Here is a 22,937-nt window from a genome sequence, read left to right as displayed (position 1 = left end):
TTTGAGTCGATTACTTTCAATTAAACAAAAAGGAATCAAAGAACCAGGTTTGGTGGTGTGTGCCTGTAGTCCCAGCTCCTCAGGAGGCTGAGGCAGGAGGGTTGCTTGAGCCCAGGAAATCGAGGCTACAGTGAGCTATAATAGCACTGTACTTCAGCCTGGGTGACCCAGTGAGACTTCATTTCTAAAGAAAGAAACTGAAAGTGACGAGAGTTCCCTTTCCAGAGAGCAAAGTCTTGATGCTATCCACAGGGAAGGTGTTGCTCAGAATGTATACACCAGTGCTGTTAAGTTTCCTTGGAAATTTAAATGATAATATGTCTATTTTCATTTTTAAGATGGTTCTGCCAGAATGTCTAGGCTCTGTCATCATATACTATGGTCTATCCAGCAGCACTTAATTACTTTAAAAACATTGTCAGAAGTTGAGGTTTGTTCATTGCCATGTCTATCAGCACCTGAGTCCTTCACAAGCTGGCTGTGGCAGTCGAAGCAGGAATCACTCTGGCCCTGACTCCTGTCCCAGCACTGATTCAAACGCCTGTTCCAGCGGCTCTAGCAGCTGGCCAGGCATGCACTCCAGCCGATAAAATATTCAGAGACAGACATATAGTTTTGAAAAACTCAGTAGTAGTGAATAAGTATCCATGTTAAATATAAATAAATAAGCGAATTTACAAAGAGGGATATATAGGATTAAATAAAGAACATGTGTACCCAGAGATGCTGTGAAAGGAAATTGAATGGTTTTTATGTGCTGGCCACATTTTTCCCTTGGTAGTGTCCGGAAGGCTGAATTTCCTTAGCCCTGGTTTTCCTTGCGGGAAAAACCACACGCAATGGGTTCCAGTCTCTGTTTTTGCTGAAGAATGCCACACTCAGCATTATGTTTTTAGAAGTAATAACGTGCTCCACTCATTAGTTATTATTATTATTTTTTTTAATTTTGAAACGGAGTCCTGCTCTGTCACACAGGCTGGAGTGCAATGGCACAATCTTGACTCACTGCAACCTCCACCTCCCAGGTTCAAGCAATTCTCCTGCCTCGGCCTCCAAGTAGCTGGGATTACAGGTAAGCGCCACCACGCCCAGCTAACTTTTGTTTTTAGTAGAGACGGGGTTTCACCATGTTGGTCAGGCTGGTCTCGAACTCTTGACCTCACGTGATCCACCAGCCTCAGTCTCCCAGAGTGGTGGGATTACAGGCGTGAGCCACCGCGCCCACTCATTTGTTAATTTATTTGTGTAATATTTATAGACCTCCTACCATGCCCCAGGCACCTTACAGGGCACCGAGAATACAACAGCGAACAAGACACAGGCCCTACCTTGGAGCAGCTCAAGAGCCGGAGGGAGGGGCCTCGAGGGAAAACAGTGCACAGAGATGGAAGATGGGAGGGGCAATGGGGGAGCTTCACAGAGGAGAAGGCAAGGTGGGAACGTGGAACGTTGGTCACTGTCCGTGGCACGTGGAACGTTAGCAGCGTTCTGTGAAGTCTGCATCTTCAAATGCCCCAGCTCTGTGTAGTCTGATGAGAGAGGATAATGGCCAGGCTTATGGACGGAGGCGAGTCAGAGAGGGAACGAGGATTTCTCAGGAGGAATGAGAGGCGCGCAGCCCCTGTGGTGATCCCCACTTCCTGGAGAACGGGCCTTTCCTGGCCGTGCTGTGCCGCGGTCCCGGGGGACAAATGCGGGCGGACACCCCCTCCTGCATGTGGCCGGGAGAAGAGCAGGGCACTTCCTTCCTGTGCCCCTCCCCTCTGCCGTCCGCCTCCCCGTCTCTGTTTTTACCTCTCTGCTCTCTTGCCCCTAAACTTTTCTCCCCCCCTCTGACTTCCGTCTCCGTCGGTCAGTGCGCTCAGCGTGTCCTGCCCTCCAGCCCGTCTCTAAAAAAGACAAAAACCGAATGATGAAGGAAAGTGACAGGATTTCCATTTCCAGAAACCCAAGTCTTGACTTTATCCGCAAGGGTAAGTGTCGCTCAGAACGCACTTTTCTTCTAGCATAGGGCATTTCCTTCCATTTCGGGACCGCGGGGAGGAAAGGGGCTCGCGGGACCCCCTGTCTTTCACTTGGCTGTTCGGATTCTGCCATCTTCAGGACAGGGATGGTCCTGCAAGTGGATTTCACTCCGTTTCTTGCCTGCGGAGGATGAAGAAGTAAGGAGGGTCTCAAGACCGCAGCGCAGCCGTCGGGAGCAGCTCACTTGGAGGTGGAAAATGTTTTCTCTTAGGTATCCGCCCCCGCCTCTCTCTGCTCTGGGTGTGTGGCACTGGGTGGGGGGTCAGAGATACAAAGTGTCCAGGCAGCCAAAATGTCAAGCAAGTACACTGTTCCAAGGGCGGGAGGTTAAATAAGTTTGCCCCACACAAAATACAATCGTGCCCACGGCGCTTGCAGGAATGAGCGGCTACCTTAGCCTAAGCCAGTTCCCAAAATAGGAATGCTCACTTGCTGGGAATTGGAGGAAAACCACGAATTCACTTCAAGGTATAACACCTTGGCTTGCCAGAAAATGGCTGTGAGTGGGCAAGGACGGGGGCATTAGGATTGGGGGCTTGGGGTTGGGGGCAGATCTGCTGAGAGAACTAATGACTTGAGTTGGAGGGAAAACAGGAATAAAAGACTTTGTATTCAATTTCCACTCCCTTGAAACACACTACCCTGTGGGAGCCATACATAATTAATGATATTACCGTGCAACAGTAGGACTACAGAGATACGTTAATATTGATGAATATTTTTTCATTTTTATTGCACTTTTCAAGTATGCCAAAAAACATTAAAAGTTCATAAAAGAAAATAATTTGGCTCCATCATGACTGATCTCATACCTGCAAAGGAGTCCGTGGTACCATCTGCGCTTATTGGGACAGCCCCATTTTTCACTATTTGTGGTCCCAGATGTCTGGACGTTTCAGATAAACTTCCAGGTTTGAGTATTGGCTTTTACCAAAAGGAACAGACTCATGGGAGACTAATTCCCATTTGATTCCAGAAATACTTTGAGGAAGGAAGTAGACATGGGTAAATAAGATGCCGAGTTTGGCAGCTGATGAGTATTCATTGTATCAACCAATACTGATTGACCTCTTAAGCTTAAAATTTATCACTCACATTGTAGCTAACATTGCGTGGGCTACACAATAGCTGTGCTTTTGCTAGTTGGTGGCTCTGTTGCTATAGCCAACTGTGCAAATATTTTTTTGCTCAAAAGCTGACATGTTTGGGAGGGAAATAGGTTTCTGGCCCTTTAATAAATAATTCTAGTTAGTCCTCTCCCATCCATCCCAAATCAATAGGAAGCACAGTCAAGAGGAACTCATCACCCAGTGTTGAAAGGTAGATTTGCGGAAGTCCACCCACGTGTGATGGAGACAGAATACTCAGCAAATATTTGCCGGGCTCCCCTGCAGGCTCAGCCCCTGCAGAGGGGAAGTGGACAAGCCTCAATTCTGGAATGAAGCTGCACGTTGAATGGGTAAAGCCCATGGTCGTAAGCAACCTGGTTCAATGACATGGAAGACAACTCTGCAGTCACCGGGACCGCGGTGGACTTTGTGTGGCTGGAAATGAACTTTTACGGTGCTAAATCACTGAGATTTCAGAATTTGTTTTTACCCTAACATATCATCATTGCCTGCAGACACTAGTAGACTGAAAAACCACAAACCAATAAACATTGACTGTGCCCCTATTATATGCAAGAGGACATAGAAGTGAACTCCCTCCCAGAAGAATTCTTTCTCCATGGAAGGCTCTGACTCATCATTCACTGTTCCCAGGGGTGACTGATGACACCCCAAACTCTGAAGACTGGTGACAATCAAATTCAGGAGCATCTGTCACCCACTACTCATACTTTCTTGTGGAGGAAGCATTGTCTCTGACGCCAGAAACTCAAATTAGCTTTTGATATTTAATGTCATTTAATCTTGTCTGTTTACTTATTTAAAATAACTATGACAATCTTAGTTTGCAGTATGCATGAAAGTACATTTTGTACTTGATGGAAGATTAGTATCTCTTGAAACAGATCATCTGAAGTAATTTTAGACTCGTTTTCTTCCCAAATTAGGCTGCCTCAAGCCCTGCTGCTTCCATCACAAAACTTCCAAAGCACTCCCATTCTTGCAACTTCACCGTCAATGGGCTAAATTCAGAAACGAACCCTGACTTTTGATATATAGGAAGGACTGAGCGGGCAGACCAGAGAAAGTTAGTCATCTTTGAAAATCTCATCTGAGAGGCTTTTTTACTTCATAATTCTTCTGAGTGAGGTACCTGAGGGAGTCTATTATACCTTCAGAAAGAAATAATGTTTTCTATTTTGTTGCTAAACTTGCCATGCAACCTTAAATAAAGAATAGTGAAACTTTATTAGGGAAGGAAAGTAGGGAGAAGAGAGTGATTAATATACTCGGTTTTTCAAGTGCAAAGAAATTTCAGGGAGCTGTAAAGTTTGAGTATGTGTGTAACTTTTTATTTCCCCTTGATGTATGATTAGGTTTACTGCCTCCTGATATTAACATTTACACACAAGCTATAGTAGCAACATATTCTACATTCGTTTGCAAATTAGTTTTCAATCCAGTATGTCTCTGGAAAGGGAAGCAAAATCTTGCTAAAGAATACAAACTAGCTCTTGTAAACCAGAATATGATATTTTTGACAGCAACTAAAGGGAAGAGAGAGAGAGATGAGAACTCAGGATTTGCTAAGCACACAATATGGTGGGTGCTTGTTGCTGTAATACACATATTATCCTTAATTCTCACTACAATCTGAAGACAGACATGATCTCCATTTTATAGATGAGGGTACTGAGACTTCAAGGAATATGGGTATTTCGTAAATTTAGCCTGCTGGTCCTGAGAGAGGCAGGCAGAGCTGGCGTGCAGACCTAACCTTTCTGAGCCCAGATTTAGTGTTTTTCCCATTCTGCCAGACTGGTCATGGGAAAATGCCCCGCTACAGCGCCATCTTCAAGTCATGCCTATTCCAACTGGCTCTCCAAAGACATTAGGGCATGCGTTTTCAATGAGGGCCATATTGTCCACAGTGGGGCAAAAATTGGTTCTTGGGAAGAGGCAGGGATCTTTCTCTTGCTGTAAAGCACCAGTCTAGTACACAAACAGATATCCAGCAGGCCTGTGCTATTGGCATCTCATGGAGGGGGTGATTAGGAACAAATGTGTCTAAAAAAGGCTGGTTATAGGGGTGCTAATGAAAACAAGGTTGACCACTGGGCAAATGGAAGAGGGGAGGCCCAAGAGATGTGAGTGGCTGTTCAGAGGATTGCTGCATCTGCTATTGGTCTGGGACCATCATGGGGAAATGACCTGGAGCCCCAGGTGTCTCTAGTTCTTTCTGAACATGGAAGTTCAGAGAAGGCGCAGACCACAGCCAATAAGTGGAATCTGTTGCTAGATTTTCATCCCGACCTTTTGTCCTCCAACTCCTTAGAAACTTCACTGGTAGATTAATCTCACACATGGCAATGGCAAAAAGGCTTCAAGGAAATGAACAGTAGCTCCTTTCCCTAAGCAGCTTGGGACACCTGAAGTGGAAACACTTTCTAGAGCAAGGATTCAAAGACCCTTCCATCTATCCAAGTCACAGCTCCCCTGGGGACACTATTGGTCTGGGACATGTGTGTTATTCCCCAAATGCTCTCCCGTAATTGGCACCAAGGGTGGGGGAGGTTGAAGGCTTTTCGGAAAACGAAGCTAATCATTAGGTCTACCTAAAGATTCTTCCACCAAAGTGGGGTTTGAGGCTTTACTCCTGTGAGCTCAGGGGTCTGTCTTGTCACTCATACAGGGGACTGAGGAAGTGGCTGCAATGACTGAATTCTTTTGTGTTACTTCTCTGCCCTTGACAGAGCAGAACCTGAGGCAGGCATCCTCTGGAATAACAGTGCCGCTCACCTCTCATTTTAAAATTACATCAGTGGGAGTCCTAGGAGACTTTTTTTTTTTTTTTTTTTTAAAGCAAAAACCAGTAACTAAAGAACAGGGCTCCAATATCCTGTGTCTTCTCTGTGTTGTAACTGGGCATACCGTGTTTCCACTAACTTTTGTCTTTATCTTGAAGGAGGGAGAGGACTGTTTCAGATTTTAAAATGTGGGACAGAGGAAGAGCTATGCTAATAGTAGGAGGAAAACTATGCATTTAGGTCACTCACTAACACGCTTAAAAGAAAATGTTTCCAGTGACAATAAATAATTGGATTTCTTACAGGGGGCACACAGTGCTTCTGATAACTCCTTTCCCCTTTATCTGGGTATTTGATGCCTGGTAGGAGGGAGCTGGGGAGAGATGCTTCACAGTGGATGGAGGGAGATAAAAGGGAAGGATCTGACAGTTGCCATTACCACCGTGCCGTACCGTTTACCTCAGCCAGGAGTCACTAACGCGCCAGGTCAGCCCTGGGGTCGAGGGCAAGACGAGGAGTTTACACAGCCACGTAGGGTAGCTGGCTGGCTGGGGGCATTCATCAAACTGTGACAACAAACATTAGAAGAAGATTTGTTCAGGCAGAGAGATCAAGATAACAGTGCTTTCCTTGCAATGCTTCGGCACTGTGGTGGACGGAATGCTTTACATTGTGACATCAGCTCCTTCTGAGCTTTTGAGAAGGAGCCACACAATTAAGGGTGTAGTGAAATACCTGTTTCTTTGGAATTGAGCCCTTCCTAAGAATTTATTGTTTCACCAAAATGTCTTCTTCTGCACCAACTCCAAATGTGAGCTGGAAATTCTTCTTTTTTATTGTGCTACAATATATATTACATAAAATTTACCATTTTACTGATGTTTCCTTGTACCATCCAGAGGTAGTAAGTACAATCGCATTGTTGTGCAATGATGACCACCATCCATCTCCTGAACTTTTTCATTAGCTCCAGTTAAAACTCCACACCTACCAGGCGCGATGGCTCACACCTGTACTCCCAGCACTTTGGGAGGCTGAGGAGGGCAGATCACAAGGTCGAGAGTTCGAGACCAGTCTGGCCAACATGGTGAAACCTCATCTCTACTAAACATACAAAAAAATTAGCCCAGGTGTGGTAGCACGTGCCTGTAGTCCCAGCTATTCGGGAGGCTGAGGCAGGAGAATCACTTGAACCCAGGAGGTGGAGGTTACAGTGAACTGAGATTACACTGCTGCACTCCAGCCTGGGTGACAGAGTGAGACTCCATCTCAAAACAACAACAACAATCCTCCGTACCCCTTGAACACTAACTCCCTATTTCTCCCTCCTCTCAGCCCCGGGCAACCACTGTTCTACTTTCTGTTTCTATGAGTTTGACTATTTCTAGGAACCTTATGAAAGAGGAATTATACAACATTTGTCCTTTAGTGTCTGGCTTATTTCACTTAGCATGACGTCTTCAAGGTTCATCCATGTTGTAGCATGTATCAGAATTTCATTTTCCTCTGATTTAAAAACTGTGCTAAAATACACATGCATAAAATTGACCGTCTTACCATTTTTACGTGTATAGCTCAGTGGCATTAAATATATGCATCGTGTTATGCAACCATGACCACCATTCATCTCCATAACTTTTTTACCTTGTAAAACAGAAACTCTGTACCCATTAAACTCCCAATCCCCGCCTACCCTCAGCTCCTGACAACCACTATTCTATCCTTGTGTCTATGACATTGACAGCTCCTAAGTATTAATACATCATATCAGTGGAATCACACAGGATTTTTCTTTTTATGATTGGCTTAATTTGATTAGCATAATGTCCTCAAGATTCACGTGTGTTGTGGCCTATGTCAGAATTTCTTTCCTTTATAAGGCTGTGGAATATTCCACTGTATGTATATACTACATTTTGATTATTCATTCATCCATTCATCAGTGGACACTTGGGTTGCTTCCAAATTTTAGCTATTGTGAACAATGCTGTTATGAACATGGGTGTGCAAATACCTTTTTGAGACTCTGCTTTTAGTACTCAGAAGTGAAATTGTTGGATCATACAGTAATCTAGTCTTAATTTTTTGAGGAACTGCCATACTGTTTCCTACAGGGACTGCACCATTTTACATTCCCACCAATAATGCACTTGTTTCCAACCTCTCCACATCTTCACCAACACTTAGTATTTTCTGTTTGTTTGATAGTAGCCCTCCTAATAGATGTGAGGTGGTATCTTATAGTTGTTTTGATTTGCATTTTCTAAGGATTAGAGATGTTAAACATTTTTTCATATACTTGTCGGCTATTTGTATATCTTCTTTGATGAAATGTCCATTTAAATCATTTAAGTTTTTTGCCTTTTTTTTTTTCTCTTTTTTTTTTTTTNTTTGCGACAGAATCTTACTCTGTCATCCAGGCTGGAGTGCATTGGCATGATCTTGGCTCACTGCAACCTCCACCTCCCAGGTTCAAGTGATTCTCCCACCTCAACCTCCCGAGTAGCTAGGATTACAGGCATGTGCCACCACACCCAGCTAATTTTTGTATTTTTAGTAGAGACTGGGTTTCACTATGTTGGCCAGCCTGGTCTCAAACTCCTGGCCTCAAGTGATCCACCCACCTCAGCCTCCCAAAGTGCCTAAGCCACTGAGCCCAGCCTTTTTTGCCTACTTTTGAGGTGGATTGTCTGTGTTTTAAAAATTGTTGTTGAGTTTCAGGAATTCTTAATATATCCTGGATATTAAGGATATATTAACTGGATGACTATCCAGTTTTCCCTGCACCATTTCTTGAAAAGACTATCTTTTCCCCATTGAGGGGTCTTGGCACCTTTGTAAACAAATCATTTGACCATAAATGTGCAGGTTTATTTCTGGGCTTTCTATTCAATTCCACTGGTCCATACTTCTGTCTTTATATTGGTACCATACTGTTTGATTATTATAGCTTTGTAGTAAGTTTTCAAATCAGGAAATGTGAATCCTTCAGCTTTGCTCTTTTTCAAGATTGTTTTGTCAGTTTGGGATCCCTTGAAATTTCATGAATTTTAGGATGGGTTTTTCTATTTCTGCAAAAAAAAAAAAAGGGATTTTTGCAAAATAAAAAAAGGATTTTTAAAATAGAGATTGCTTTGAATAGTGTTGCTATCCTAACAATATTAAATCTGTCACTTCATGAACAAGTAAAAGTTTCCATTTACATATGCCTTTTAAATGTTCTTTCAGCAGCATTTGTAGTTTTCATTGTACAAATCTTTTACCTTGTTGGTGAAGTTAATTCCCAAGTATTTCATTCTTTTTGATGCTATTGTAAATATTATTTTCACAATTTCCTTTTCAGATCATTTATTGTAAGTGTATAAAAATGCAACTGATTTTTTGCATGTTGAAAAGTCAACATGCAAAAGACACAAAGGTGTCTTGCTACTTTGTTGAATTAATTGATTAACTCAACTTTGTGTGTGTGGAATCTTTAGGGCTTTCTGCATATAAAATTATATCATCTGCAAAGATAATTTTACTTCTTCCTTTCCAGTTTGAATGTCTTTTATTTATTTTTCCTGAATGATTGCTCTGACTAGAACTTCCAGTATTATGATGAATAGAAGTGGAGAAAGTAGATATCTATGCTTTGTTTCTAATCTTAGAGGAATAGCTTTTAGTCTTTCACTGTTAAGTATGGTATTCACTGTGGATTTTCATATGTGGCTTTTATTATTTGGAGATACTTTTCCTCTATTCCAAATTTATTTAGTGTTTTTATCATTAAAGGGTGTTAAATTATGTCAAATACTTGTTCTACATCAATTGAGATGATCATGTGTTTTTGTTATTCATTCTGTTAATACGGCATATTACATTGATTGTTTTTCCTCTGTCCCCTTCTTTTTAGTAATATTTAAATTTTATTTTAAGTTCTGGGATACATGTGCAGAACATACAAGTTTGTTACATAGGTAAATGTGTGCCATGGTAGTTTGCTGCACCTGTCAACTCACCACCTAGGTATTAAGCCCCTCATGCATTAGCTGTTTATCCTGATGCTGTCCCTCCCCTTGTAGCACTGAGAAGAATGTACATTCTGTTGTTTTGGGGTGGAGAGTTCTGTACATATCTATCAGGTCCACTTGATCCAGAGTTGAGTTCAAGTCCTGAATATCCTTGTTAATTTTCTGTCTTCATGATCTGTCTAATATTGACAGTGGGGTGTCAGAGTCCCTCATTATCATTGTGTGGGAATCTAAGGCTCTTTGTAGGTCTCTAAGAACTTGTTTTATAAATCTGGGTGCTCCTGTTTTGGGTACATATAGTTTTATTATATTTATTATAGTTAGCTCATCTTGTTGAGTTGATTCCTTTACCATTATATAATGTCCTTCTTTGTCTTTTTGGATATTTGTTAGTTTAATGTCTGTTTTGTCAGAAACTGGGATTATAACCCCTGTTTTTTTCTGCTTTCCATTTGCTTGGTAAATTTTCCTCCATCCCTTTGTTTTGAGCCTTTGTGTGTCTTTGCACGTGAGATGGGTCTCTTGAATATAGCACACCAATGAGTCTTGACTCTTTATCCAATTTGCCAGTCTGTGTCTTTTAATTGGGGCATTAATCCTTTTACATTTAGGGTTGATATTGCTTTGTATGAATTTGATCCGGCCGTCATGATACTAGCTGCTTATTTTGCACACTAGTTGATGCAGTTTCTTCATAGTGTCTGCTTACCCATGTTTGCTTGGTTTTTATTACTGTTTTTGTTTTTTAAAGTGTTTTAAGCTGTCTCCATGCCAAAGATAAGCCTGAAGTATATACTTAAGAGATCCTCAGGTCTTTCCTGAGCCTGTGCCTTTCCCTGGGCATGCATGGCCATTTTCTACTGTTTCCCATATATTCAGTTGCATTTAGTCATTGATGTCTGGCTCCCAAATGAGAAAAATAAAGAGCAAAATGAAGGGGTCGGGGAGAATGTTGGCCCTTAAATCCCCTGAAAGTCACTTCAGCCAGAGGAGGAGGGATTTGCAGTAATGGAGGGCAATGCAAAAACAATGGCTGTCACCTCTTTGTCTGCAGCTCTGTAGTCAGAAATAGCAGTCAGTGATTAGAGCAATCAGTGGTTAGAGCACATATCCCTGATATTTGGAAGACAGGATCCTTTTTGCCTACTCTGGCTTCTATAAGCTGTGTGCAAGTTACTTTAGGAACATGTGGACATTTGCCTGTGATAGATCTGGCTTAAATTGGCTAAAATTAACATCAATTTACCATCCAAAGCCTCCTCTGGAAGTTGCAAGCCTTCAATAGACTCTAGAGTTCCAAAAGGATTATATCAGACAGATTCTGTCAGGGCAATTATTGTCTACATGGGGAGACAGAATCTTGGTGCTTCTTACTTTGCCATCTTCCCTTTCATTACTTTTTAAAAGTGAATAATATTTCACTGTGTATATTATATGTACCACATTTTGTCTATCCATTCATCTGTGGATGGACATTTGTGTTTTTTCCATCTTTTGGCTGTTGTAAATAATGCTGCTATGCACCAATGGTGTATAAGTATCTATTTGAGTTCCTGCTTTCAGTTATTTTGGGTATATACTCAGAAGGGTAATAGTTGGATCATATTGTAATTCTATGTTTAATTTTTAAGGAACTACAGTATTTTCCCCACCCCCATTTTTGTACCTTAAATCTATGTTACTTTTTAATTGAGCATTACATTAAAATATTTTTCGAGCATAAAATGATTCTGTAGATTGAATATTTAAAATAGATTATACTTTTTACAATGGCATTGATTGCCAAATCTAGTCTCTAAACAATAGCTATCTGGATAGCCAGTTAGCAGGTGAGAGATACCCAGTGAGCACTGTTTCTTGTGAAGGACCCTATTTCAGTGAAATAATGTGAGTAGTCTTAAATGTTAAACCATAGACAGTAAAAGAGTAGATATCATTAACCTAGATATCTCCAGATAAAAAATAAAATTTCCAACCAAACAAGAAGCCCTATGAACTCCTAATTCAGTTCATTGATACTCGATTTCTTGAGTCTTTGTAGTAGTGATAGTTCAAGGAGACTTAGGAGACCTGGATTCTCACCCTGATCTAGTCACAAACTTGCTGTCTGACTTTAAGAGAATCTTTTAGCCTCTCAGAGACACAGCTTCCCTAAGGACATTTGAGCTCTTTCTCTAAGTTAGCTTAGGGCTTTATAATTTTGTGATTCAGTACTTTAGTACTATGCTGTTGTTAAACACCGATGACTCCTTCTAATTCTGGCTTATTTAAAGAATCCAATAATTTGGCTGAGCATGGTGGCTCGTGCCTATAATCCTAGCACTTTGGGATGCTGAGGTGAGACGATCACTTGAAGTCAGGAGTTCGAGACCAGCTTGGGCAACAAAGCAAGACCTTGTCTCTACAAAAAAAAAAAAATGTTTTTTAAGTTAGCCAGACATGTAGCTCCTGCAGCCCCAGCTACTCAGGAGGCTGAGGCAGGAGGATCCCTTGAGCTTAGGAGTTTGGGGCTGCAGTGAGCTGTAACTGTGCCACTGTACTCCAGCCTGGGTGACAGAGTGAAACTTGCATCTCTAAAAAAAAAAAAAAAAAAAAAAAAATCACTGATTTCCAAGAAACCTGTAATAATTCCTAAGTGTTTTGTTCCTGGTTACTAGAAGCTTCCCACTCAGTTATGGAGGACTTCTGGTTGCAGTAACATTTGAGCAGCTCTACTGGGTACTTGTAGCTTTGCCCGTTTGCTCAGGGGTTGTGAATTCTCCTCGTGACACCTCTCTCAACATTATGAGGCCTGAAAAGCAACCTTGAAAAGAAGAAGACACTGGAGACCTCTCAAAGGTGGGGCAGGTCCATTGTATGTCTGTAATAGACTCTATGAAGACAGCAATTTCCCTGCAATTAAAATTAAGTGCAGAAAATAAGATTTCTTTGCAGGTACATTTTATTTGCATAGAGTCACAGGCTACTTTTCCTTCAAAAGCTACTGTGACATAAATATGATTTCTTCCATTGTTATGATAAAGTAATTTGAACATTGAGCCTTAAATTCCAAGTTCAAATAGTTGCTTATGGTTGTTGCTATTATTGGAGTATGTGAAGACTGCCAAAGTTTCTAGAGGCTGTTGGGAAAACCTGCTGATGAGAGTTTTTATTTGCCAGAAAGGAAAAAAAACCCACTAGTGTTAAAGTGCACTTTCTAATTAGCCAAAGTCTTGGCCAGGTTTGTATTGGCAAAAGCTGATCCTGTGAAATCTGGAATGTGCCATTCAGGTCCCTCAATCCTGTGATGGATTCATTTGTTCAAAATGGCAGACTCCTATTCAAGTTTTGTTTCTGATGTTGCTTAACTTTATATGATGAGTAGTATATTAGTCCGTCCTCACACTGCTAGTAAAGACATACCCAAGACTGGGTAATTCATAAAGGAAAGAAGTTTAATTGACTCACAGTTCCTCATGGATGGGGAGGCCTCAGGACAATCATGGCAGAAGGGGAAGCAAACATGCCCTTCTTCACATGGCAGCATCAAGGGGAAGTGCCGAGCAAAAGCAGGAAAAGCTCCTTATAAAACCGTCAGATCTTGTGAGAACTCACTCACTATTAAGAGAACAGCATGAGGGTAACCTCCCCCATGATTAAATTACCTCCTATTGGGTCACTCTCACAACATGTGAGGATTATAGCAACTACAATTCAAGATGAGATTTGGGTGGGGACACAGCCAAACCATATCAGGTAGAATGACTTCAGGCCATCCGTAATTTCTGTGATGATTAAGAAAGACAGCATAGTAATGTGTCCCCAGCATTAGGGAAGTAATGAGATGACTAAATAATAAAACTACACTACTCCTGTTAAGGAGGTATTTAATTGTGCTACACTGAAATTTAAAATGCTACAAAATGTATAAACATATGTGTATGATATAAAGACTAGTGTGCCAATATATCCATCACCCAAATGAAAAAATAGAATATTACTAGTATCTTGGAAGCCCCCATGTGCCTTTGTCCAAGCATTCTACTCTCTCCAACATTCTACTGTCACTCTGTTGAGTAATGGTTTAGATGAGAATCACCCGGAGAGCCTTTGAACCATATTGATATACTGATGCCAATTCTATTACACATTAGAATGAGGAGAGTCCAGGAATATGTGTGTGTATGGGTGTGTGTGTGTGTGTGTGTGTGTATAAAGTTTTGATTATAATGTGCAACTAAGGATAAAGCCACTGCACTAAAAAACTTGTTCTCAAATTATACTGTGCATACAGATCACCTATAAATCCTGTTAAAATGCAGCCCATAAAATCTACCCTCTTAGCAAATTTCCAGTATACAAGACAATGTTATTAACTATAGTTCTCATGGTGTATGTTACATCTATAGACTTTTTTATCCTTTGTAACTTTCAATCCTTTGGCTTACATCTCTCATTTCCTCGCCCTCCTTCCACTCCCGGAAACCACCTTTCTACTCTGTTTCTATGTGTTCGACTTTTTAAAAAAGATTTCAACTATGCATGAGATTATGCAGTATTTATCTTTCTGTGCCTGAATTATTTCAATTAGCACAGTCTCTTCCCGGCTCATCTGTTATCTCAAATGTAAGGATCTCCTTTCATTATATGTATAGATTTCATGTGCTTTTGAGAGCTTGTTTGGGGGTTCTAGCAGGGGAGCGCAGCTACTCGTATACCCTTGACCGAAGACCGGTCCTCCTCTATCGGGGTTGGTCATCCTCTTCGACTGAGCGTGCAGCTTCGGGAGGGATGCACATGGAGCATTGAGGGAGGAAGGGGACACCCGCCTAGCCTGCTAGATCAGCCGAATCAACCCTGGTGATCAATGGGGTGACAGATCTCGCAGCCAGATCGCCCTCACATCTGATTTCATGTGCTTTTACCACAAAAAAAGGAACCTATATGAGATGCTGAGTGTATTAATTTGCTTGAATGTAGTAATCATTTCACTGTGTATATTTATGTCAAAATGTCATGTTATGCACCTTTTATATAAGCAATTTTTTTTTTTTTGAGACGGAGTTTCGCTCTTGTTGCCCAGGTTGGAGTAGAATGGCACGATCTTGGCTCACTGTAACCTCCATCTCCCAGGTTCAAGACATTCTCCTGCCTCAGCCTCCCGAGTAGCTGGGATTACAGGTGTGGGCCACCACGCCCGGCTAATTTTGCATTTTTACTAGAGACGGGGTTTCTCCATGTTCGTCATGCTGGTCTCAAACTCCTGAACTCAGGTGATCAACCCTCCCTGGCCTCCCAAAGTGCTGGGATTACATGCGTGAGCCACTGCGCCTGGCCTCAGCAATTTTTTAAAAGATAAAATAAAATGCAGCCCATGAAGGTTTTGAACATCCTTTGGTAGGTTTTATCCTAAGTATTATGTTTTTATTATGATTGTAAATGATATGTTTATGTTGCAATACCTTACAATATTGGTTTTTGTGAATTGATATTATTTAGCAAACATGCTATACAATTTTAATAATTATGATAGTTTTTTTACAGATTCCTTTTCTTTGTAGACTGTTGTATCACTTTGGAAATAATGACAGCTTTGTTCCTTTCTATTAGATTCTTCCATGTTTCTCTCTTTCTCTCTCTCTCTCTCTCTTTTTTTTTTTTTGGTTTTCTTAATCATGGTTAGGCTTTCCAAACAATCTAGAGAAAGGGTGATAGAGGATATTCTTGTTGTATTTCTGCTCTTAAAGAGAATGTTTTCAACATTTCATAATTACTTTTGATGTCTTCTCAGAGTTTTTTTTTTTTTTTTGAGGATGTTTTTTACAGAGAAAGTCATAAAAGCATAAATGCATAGAATAAAAAACGTAGTTCCAGTGAAGAGAATCAACCCAGCCAAAGGTTGGGCCTTTCAGAAGACTAATAAAGTAGACAACAGTGAGATGTCTTTTATAAGAACGTTGTTTTCTATTCTCAGCTTGCTGAATTTTTATCATAAATGGACATTGAATGTTATCAAATGATGTTTCTGCATTATTTAATTTTCACCTTTAAAAATCTATTACAGTGGTGAATTATATTAATTGACCTTGAATTCCCAGGATTAACCCAATATGTTAATCAACAGAGTGTTATCTTTAGACATTTTGCATTTGGTTAGCTTATATTTTGTTCAAGATTTTAAAATCTATGTCAGGCTAGCCTCACACTCTCTTTTCCATCCCCTGGAAAAAACTGAAATTGTTTGTTTCTTGACTATTTGGTCAAGCTAGAACTAATCACTTGAATCTGTTGTTTTTTGTGTCACCAGGCTTTAATTTAATTTAATATAATTAATTTATTTGTTTTCGAAATGGAGTCTTGCTCTGTAGCCCAGGCTGGAGTGCAGTGGCATGGTCTTGGCTTGCTGTAACCTCTGCCTTCCAGGTTCAAGTGATTCTCCTGCCTCAGCCTCCTGAGTAGCTGGGATTACAGGTGCCTGCTGCCACATGTGGCTAATTTTTGTGTTTTTAGTAGAGACGGGGTCTCACCATGTTGAACAGGCTGCTCTCGAGCTCCTAACACTGTGATTTGCATGCCTAGGCCTCTCAAAGTGCTGGGATTACAGGCCTGAGCCACCTCTCCTGGCCACACAAGACTTTTAAATTACAGATTTAGTTTTTAAAATATTTTTATATATTATATATTTTATATGACTGACTTTTTCTAGGTTTGTATGTTAGTTTGCTAGGACTGCCATAACAAAGTGCCACAAATTGCATGGCCGAAAAAACAGAAATGTGTTTCCTCACAATTCTGGAGGCTGGAAGTCCGAGATGAAGGTGTCGGCAGGGTTGGCTTCTCCTGCGGCTGCTCTCTTTGGCTTGTAGTTGGCCACCTTCTTCCTGTGTTGTCACTCGGTCTTTCCTCTGTGTGTATCTATGTCCTTATCTCCTTTATGATATCGGTCCTATTGGATTTCGGCCCACCCTAATGATCTCATTTATCCTTAATGTCCTCTTTAAAGACCGTATTGTCAAATACAGGCATATTCTGAGGAACAAGGGGTTAGGACTTTAACATATGGATTTGGAGGGAACACAGTTCAGCTCATAATAGGATGTATTCCTTTCCTCTAGGTTTTCAAACTAATTGTCTCAAATTAGTTCATATCTTATAATCTGTTTACTCTCTCCAGCCTCTAGAGATATGTGCATATTAATTCTTAATTAGTTTATGTATCTCTCTTTCTCTTTCATTAATCTTGCTGTTGTCTATTTTATGAGTCTTGTCAAACACCAAATTTTTAGCTTTGTTGATTCTTGATTCTCTATCTTGGAACCATGTTTTTTATTTTATGCATTTCTGCTTTTATATTTATTATGTTGTTTCTTCTACTTTTGGGGAATTATTCAGCTATTTTTTTCTAACTCCATAAATTGGATGCTTAGGTCATACGTTTGAGACTTACTTCTTTTTCAATATAAGCATTTGAGGCTATAAAACTTACTCCCAATACCACTATATCTCATATATTTTTAGTATGTACTAGTTTATTATTGTTCTATTCTAAATATCGTATAATTTCCATTAGTCTCTCTCTTCTATGAAACTCTTTAGAAGCGTGTTTTGTATCTCTAAAGATATGAGGATTTTATACCTTTTTTGTTATTGATTTCCAATGTAATTGTCTAGTGGCCAAATAAGATATTCTGAATAATACCAACCTGCTGGAATTTATTGAAGTTTTCTTAAAGCCTAGCATGTGGTCACTTCTTTAAATGGGTAAATATATACTTGGAAAATAATATATATTCTGAGAGAGAGAGAGCAAGTGAATCATACATCATGATTGTCTATTGTGCTATTCTAATTTTTTACATTATTACTGGCAATCTATTTCTACTAATTACTGAAACAAATGTTAGATAATCTTCAACTATGATAGCAGATTTGTTAATATCTCTTGTAGCTGTCAATTTTTTACTTCATGTTATTTGAAACTATATTATTAGTTGTATAAATGCTGAGAAATGTATCTTCCTAATAAATAAACTCTTTATCATTAGGTATAATATATGTCTAATATTACCTAGAATTATTTTGGTTACATTTACCTGGCATATCTTTATTCACTTTTTTGATTAAAATACTTTTTTTAATAGACAAAAGTCTTGCATTGTTGCCCAGACAGATTGCAGTGGCACAATCATAGCTCACTATAACCTCAAACTCCTGGGCTCAAGTAAACTTCTTGCCTCAGCCTCCTGAGCAGCTGGGACTACAGGCATGTACCACCATGCCTTGCTAATTTTTTTTATTTTTGATTTTTTAGTAGAGATAGGGTCTCACTATGTTGCCCAGGCTGGTCTCAAACTCCTGATCTCAAATCATCCTCCCTCCTCAGCCTCCGAAAGGGCTGGGACTACCAGCATGAGCCGCTATGCTTAATCTGTTTTTTAAAATAAAATTACTGCATCCTTATGTTTTAGATAAGCCTTTTATAAATAGCATATATGTTGATTTCATATATTTTTTCCAGTTTAACAGTATTTGTCTTTTAATTGGCAAGTTTCACTTAAATATTTTTCTATTTATATTTGGATTATTTTATTGCATCTTGTCACATATTTTCTATTTGTTCTGCCTTTATTCTTTTTCTTCTCTTTTCTTCTTTATGAATTATTTATTTTATTTTTCCTCCCGTATTAGTTTAGAAGTTATATTCTGTATTTGTATTATTTTAGCAGTAACTTTAGTTACTTAAAATGCATGGTTAACAGTCTAAAATTAATTACTAACTTTACCTTCTAATAAGCAAACACAAGTTCTTATAATGCTTTAACCTTGATTAGCCTTCCAACTTCTACAATATTTCTGTCCAGTATTTTTACTATTATTTTTACCCTATAAAAATTCTTACTTTTATTTTTAACCTATAAACATTCTTACTGTTTTATTCTCAGTATTTATTTATATTTACCTGATATTTGCCAGTATCTTTGCTCATCATTCCTTGAATCTCAGACCTTCCTTTTGATATAATTTAACTTTTTCTTGTCCTTGAAATTTTCTTTAATGTGATTCTCCTAGAATCAATTTCAGCTTTTGTTTGCCTGAAAAGGTCTTTATTTTACCCCTCTTCTTGAAAGATTGTTTTTCCAAGAACATAATTCTAGGTTGACAGATATTTTCTCTCAGCATGTTGAAAATATGGTTCCACTGTCTTTTGAGTTACATTGTTGATGCCGAGAAGTCGTAAGTATAATTGCCATTCCTGATTCATCTTTTCTCCCTGTCCTGATTCATCTTTTCTCCCTGATTGCTTTTATTATATAGTCTTCTCTTTTTCTTTGGTGTTCTGCAAATTTGGTGAGAGAGGATATCTGAGAGAGGACATCTTTGCCTGGCTCCTGATAAGGGGGGAAGCCTTTCACCTTTCACCGTTAAGTATAATGTTAGTGGTTAACGTTTTTGTAGATGCTGTTTATCAGATTGAGGACATTCTCTTCTATTCCTAGGTTGAAGAGTACTTTTATCATAAATGGGTGATAAATTTGGTCAAAGATATTTTTAAAAATCGATTGAGATGATTGTATGTTTTATATTCTTTATTATTTTAAAGGACAATGATAAAAAATAATATAATTTATTATTAATATTAATATTAATTATACAATAGGATATATTATATATAATAATTATATAGTAACATATTAATATGTAATAATAATGATCATTTTAAAAGGTGAATTACATTGATTTTGGAATGTTAAACTTATCTAGCTTTCCTGAGATAAATCTCATTTGTTCATAGTACATTGCTGTGTTTTTGTTTGTTTGTTTGTTTTTGAGACAGAGTCTCACCCTGTTGTCCAGGCTGGGGTGCAGTGGTGTGATCTCAGCTCACTGCATCCTGTATCTCCCAAGCTCAAGCAATTCTCCTGCCTCAGCCTTTCAAGTAGCTGGGACTACAGGTGTCCACTACCATGCCCAGCTAATTTTTGTATTTTTAGTAGAGATGGGGTTTCACCACATTGACCAAGCTGGTCTCGAACTCCTGACCTCAAGTGATCCACCTGCCTCAGGCTCCCAAAGTGCTGGGATTGCAGGTGTGAGCCACTGCACCTGTATGGCCATATTGCTGTATTTTCAATTTTCTAATTTAAAAGCATTTTTTTCATTTGTGTTTGTGACAAATATTGATCATAATTTTGTTTTCTTATAAATTTTGTTATCAAGGCAATGCTCATCTAATAAAATTATTGAGATATGTTCAATTTCTTTAATGTGACTAGTCAGATTTTTATTTCTTCTTGTATCTGTTTTGGTAATTTATGTGTTTCAAGACATTCGTCTACTTCGTCTAAGTTGTAATTATAAATTTATATTTGTATTATTCTTTTAGTTTCTGTAGGAACTGTAGTGATGTTCCCTCTTTCATTCCTGATATTATTGATCTTGATTTTTGTATTAGCCTGATAGGGCGGCAATGACAAAACACCATAGACTGTGTGGCTTAAACAACAGAAATTCACTTTCTCACATTTTTGGAGGCTAGAAGTCCAAATGAAGGTGCCATCAGTGTCGGTTTCTGGTAAGCCTCTTGTTTTCCTGGCTTGTGCCCAGCCACATTCTCACTGTGTCCTCACATGGTTTTTCCTGTGTGTGTGCACACAAAAAGTGATCTATGGTGTCTCTTCCTCTTCCTGGAATAGAACCCCACCCTTATGACCTCATGTAACCTAAATTACCTTCTTAAAGGCCCTGTTTCCAAACACCACCACACTGGGGGCTAGGGCTTTAACTTAAAAATCTGGAGGGAACACAATTCATTTCATCACATTCTACCCTCTGGCCTCCCAAAACTTATGCCTTTTTTTTTTTTTTTTTTCATTTATCCTCTACCAAGAGCCTCAAAAGTCTTAACCTATTTCACATCAATTCCAAGTCCAAAATTTCATCTAAATATCATCTAAATCAGATATGGGTGAGACTCCAGGTATGATTCTGTGAATCTGTAAAACAGACAAGTTATGTGCTTCCAAAATATGATGGTGGGGTAGGCATAAGATAGACATTTCCATTTCAAAAGGGAGAAACTGGAGAGAGGAAAGAGGTTATGGGCTCCAAGCAAGTACAAAACATAGCAAGGCAAATTTATGAGATCTTGGGGCTCAAGGATGATCCTCTTTGCCTGGATGCCCTGCTCTCTGGGCCCCGTGGCACATCAGTATCACCCCAAAGGACCAGATTGCGGCTCTGCCACCTTGGCTCTGCACAGAGACCCCATCCCTGAGGCACTGGGTAGGGACAGGCTGGTCCACTGAAACATGAGAGGCAGCCCTACCTCTGAAACTGAGGAGGTAACAGCTGTGCGCTCTGATCCTGTGATGGGAGTGGAAACCTTAGTAATCTATAAGTCATCTTTGGAGTCATTCTTCCCTTTTCTTGAAGGAGAAATCAAGCTCTCAGCCAAATAGCTCTACTGTCTCATCATGTAGAATGCCAAGAATCCAAAAGCCTGTTTTTAATTTCATCCCATCTCTGTTCTCTTTGTTCCAAACTGGCAGCGTTTATGGCTTTTGATGAAATGGCTGATTAACTTCATGGTTAATCTCTTTATGGAGTGATTGCATAGTCACATTTTTGGCATTCTTTCCAAAGCATACTTTCTTATTTTTTGAAATATGGATAGGTTGACAATTTCCCAAAATTTTAAGTACTGTTTCCTTTTTGCTTAACAATTCATTCTTCAATTCATCTCCTTCCTCTCACATTTTACTATAAGCATTAAGGAGAACCCAAGCTGAACCTTCCACATGTTGCTTAGAAATCTCCTAAGCTAGATATCCAAGGCTACCACTCACAAGTTCTACCTTCCACAAAACACTAGAACACCATTGAGACAAATTCTCTGCCACTTGGATTTTCTTTCCTTCAGTTTCCAATAACATGTTCCTCATTGGTGTTTAAGACCTCACCAGAAGCATTAAAATTTTTTTTTACATATGTTATTGGGCTACACGTGGTATTTGGTTACATGAGTAAGTTCTTTAGCAGTGATTCGTGAGATTTGGTGCACCCATCACCCAAGCAGTATACACTTAACTTTATTTGTAGTCTTTCATCACTCATCCCCTCTCACCCTTCCCCCCAAGTCTCCAAAATCCAGGTCACTGCAAATGCCTTTAATTTATTCCTTTTTATGGCTGAGTAGTATTCCTACTACCTGTAGGATTACAGGCATGACTCACTGTGCCCAGTCAATTCTGTATTTTTTAAGTGGAATATTTAGGCCATTTATATTCAATGTTAGTATTGAGATGTAAGGTACCATTGCACTCATCATGCTATTTGTTGCCGGTATACCTTTTTTTTTTTTGTTTTTCATTTTTGCTGTATTTTGTTTTATAGGTTCTGTGTGGTTTATGCTTTAAAGAGGTTCTGTTTTGGTGTTTCCAGGATTTATTTCAAGATTAAGAGCTCCTTTTAGCAGTTATTGTAGTGGCGGCTTGGTAGTGGTGAATTCTCTCAGCGTTTGTTTGTATGAAAAACAATGTATCTTTCCTTCATAGATGATGCTTAATTTCACTAGATCCAAAATTCTTGGCTAATAATTGTTTTCTTTGAGGAGGCTGAAGATAGGGCCCCAATCCCTTCTAGCTTGTAGGGTTTCTGCTGAGAAATCTGCTGTTAATCTGATAGGTTTTCCTTTATAGGTTACCTGGTACTTTTGTCCCACCGCTCTAAAGATTCTTTCCTCTGTCTTAACTTCAGATTCCTGGTGACGATGTGGCTGGGCGATAACCTTTTTGCAATAAATTTCCCAGATGCTCTTTGCGCTTCTTGCATTTGGATGTCTAGGTCTCTAGCAAGGCCAGGGTTCAATTATTCCCCCAGATATGTTTTCCAAACTTTTAGATTTCTCTTCTTCCTCAGGAACACCAATTATTTTTAGGCTTGGTTTAATATAATCCCAGACTTCTTAGAGGCTTTATTCATGCTTTCCTATTCTTTTTTTTTTT

At 39.5% G+C, this 22,937-nt stretch overlaps 1 long non-coding RNA gene across 1 annotated transcript; it reads right to left on the bottom strand.

Annotated features, from left to right (window-relative positions):
• Positions 1 to 5,003: 5,003 nt before the first annotated feature.
• Positions 5,004 to 13,688, bottom strand: LOC119466865. Its single transcript, XR_005195367.1, has 3 exons — positions 13,614 to 13,688; positions 7,254 to 7,256; positions 5,004 to 5,014 (listed from the first exon to the last, which is right to left on the bottom strand). It is a non-coding gene; the product is annotated as an uncharacterized LOC119466865 (long non-coding RNA).
• Positions 13,689 to 22,937: the final 9,249 nt, after the last annotated feature.

This window comes from Cebus imitator, unplaced genomic scaffold (genome assembly GCF_001604975.1).
Source record: "Cebus imitator isolate Cc_AM_T3 unplaced genomic scaffold, Cebus_imitator-1.0 Scaffold11, whole genome shotgun sequence".
NCBI classification, from domain to species: domain Eukaryota; kingdom Metazoa; phylum Chordata; class Mammalia; order Primates; family Cebidae; genus Cebus; species Cebus imitator.
Note: the sequence above shows the minus strand (reverse complement) of the source record. Positions and strands in the feature narration are given on the sequence as shown.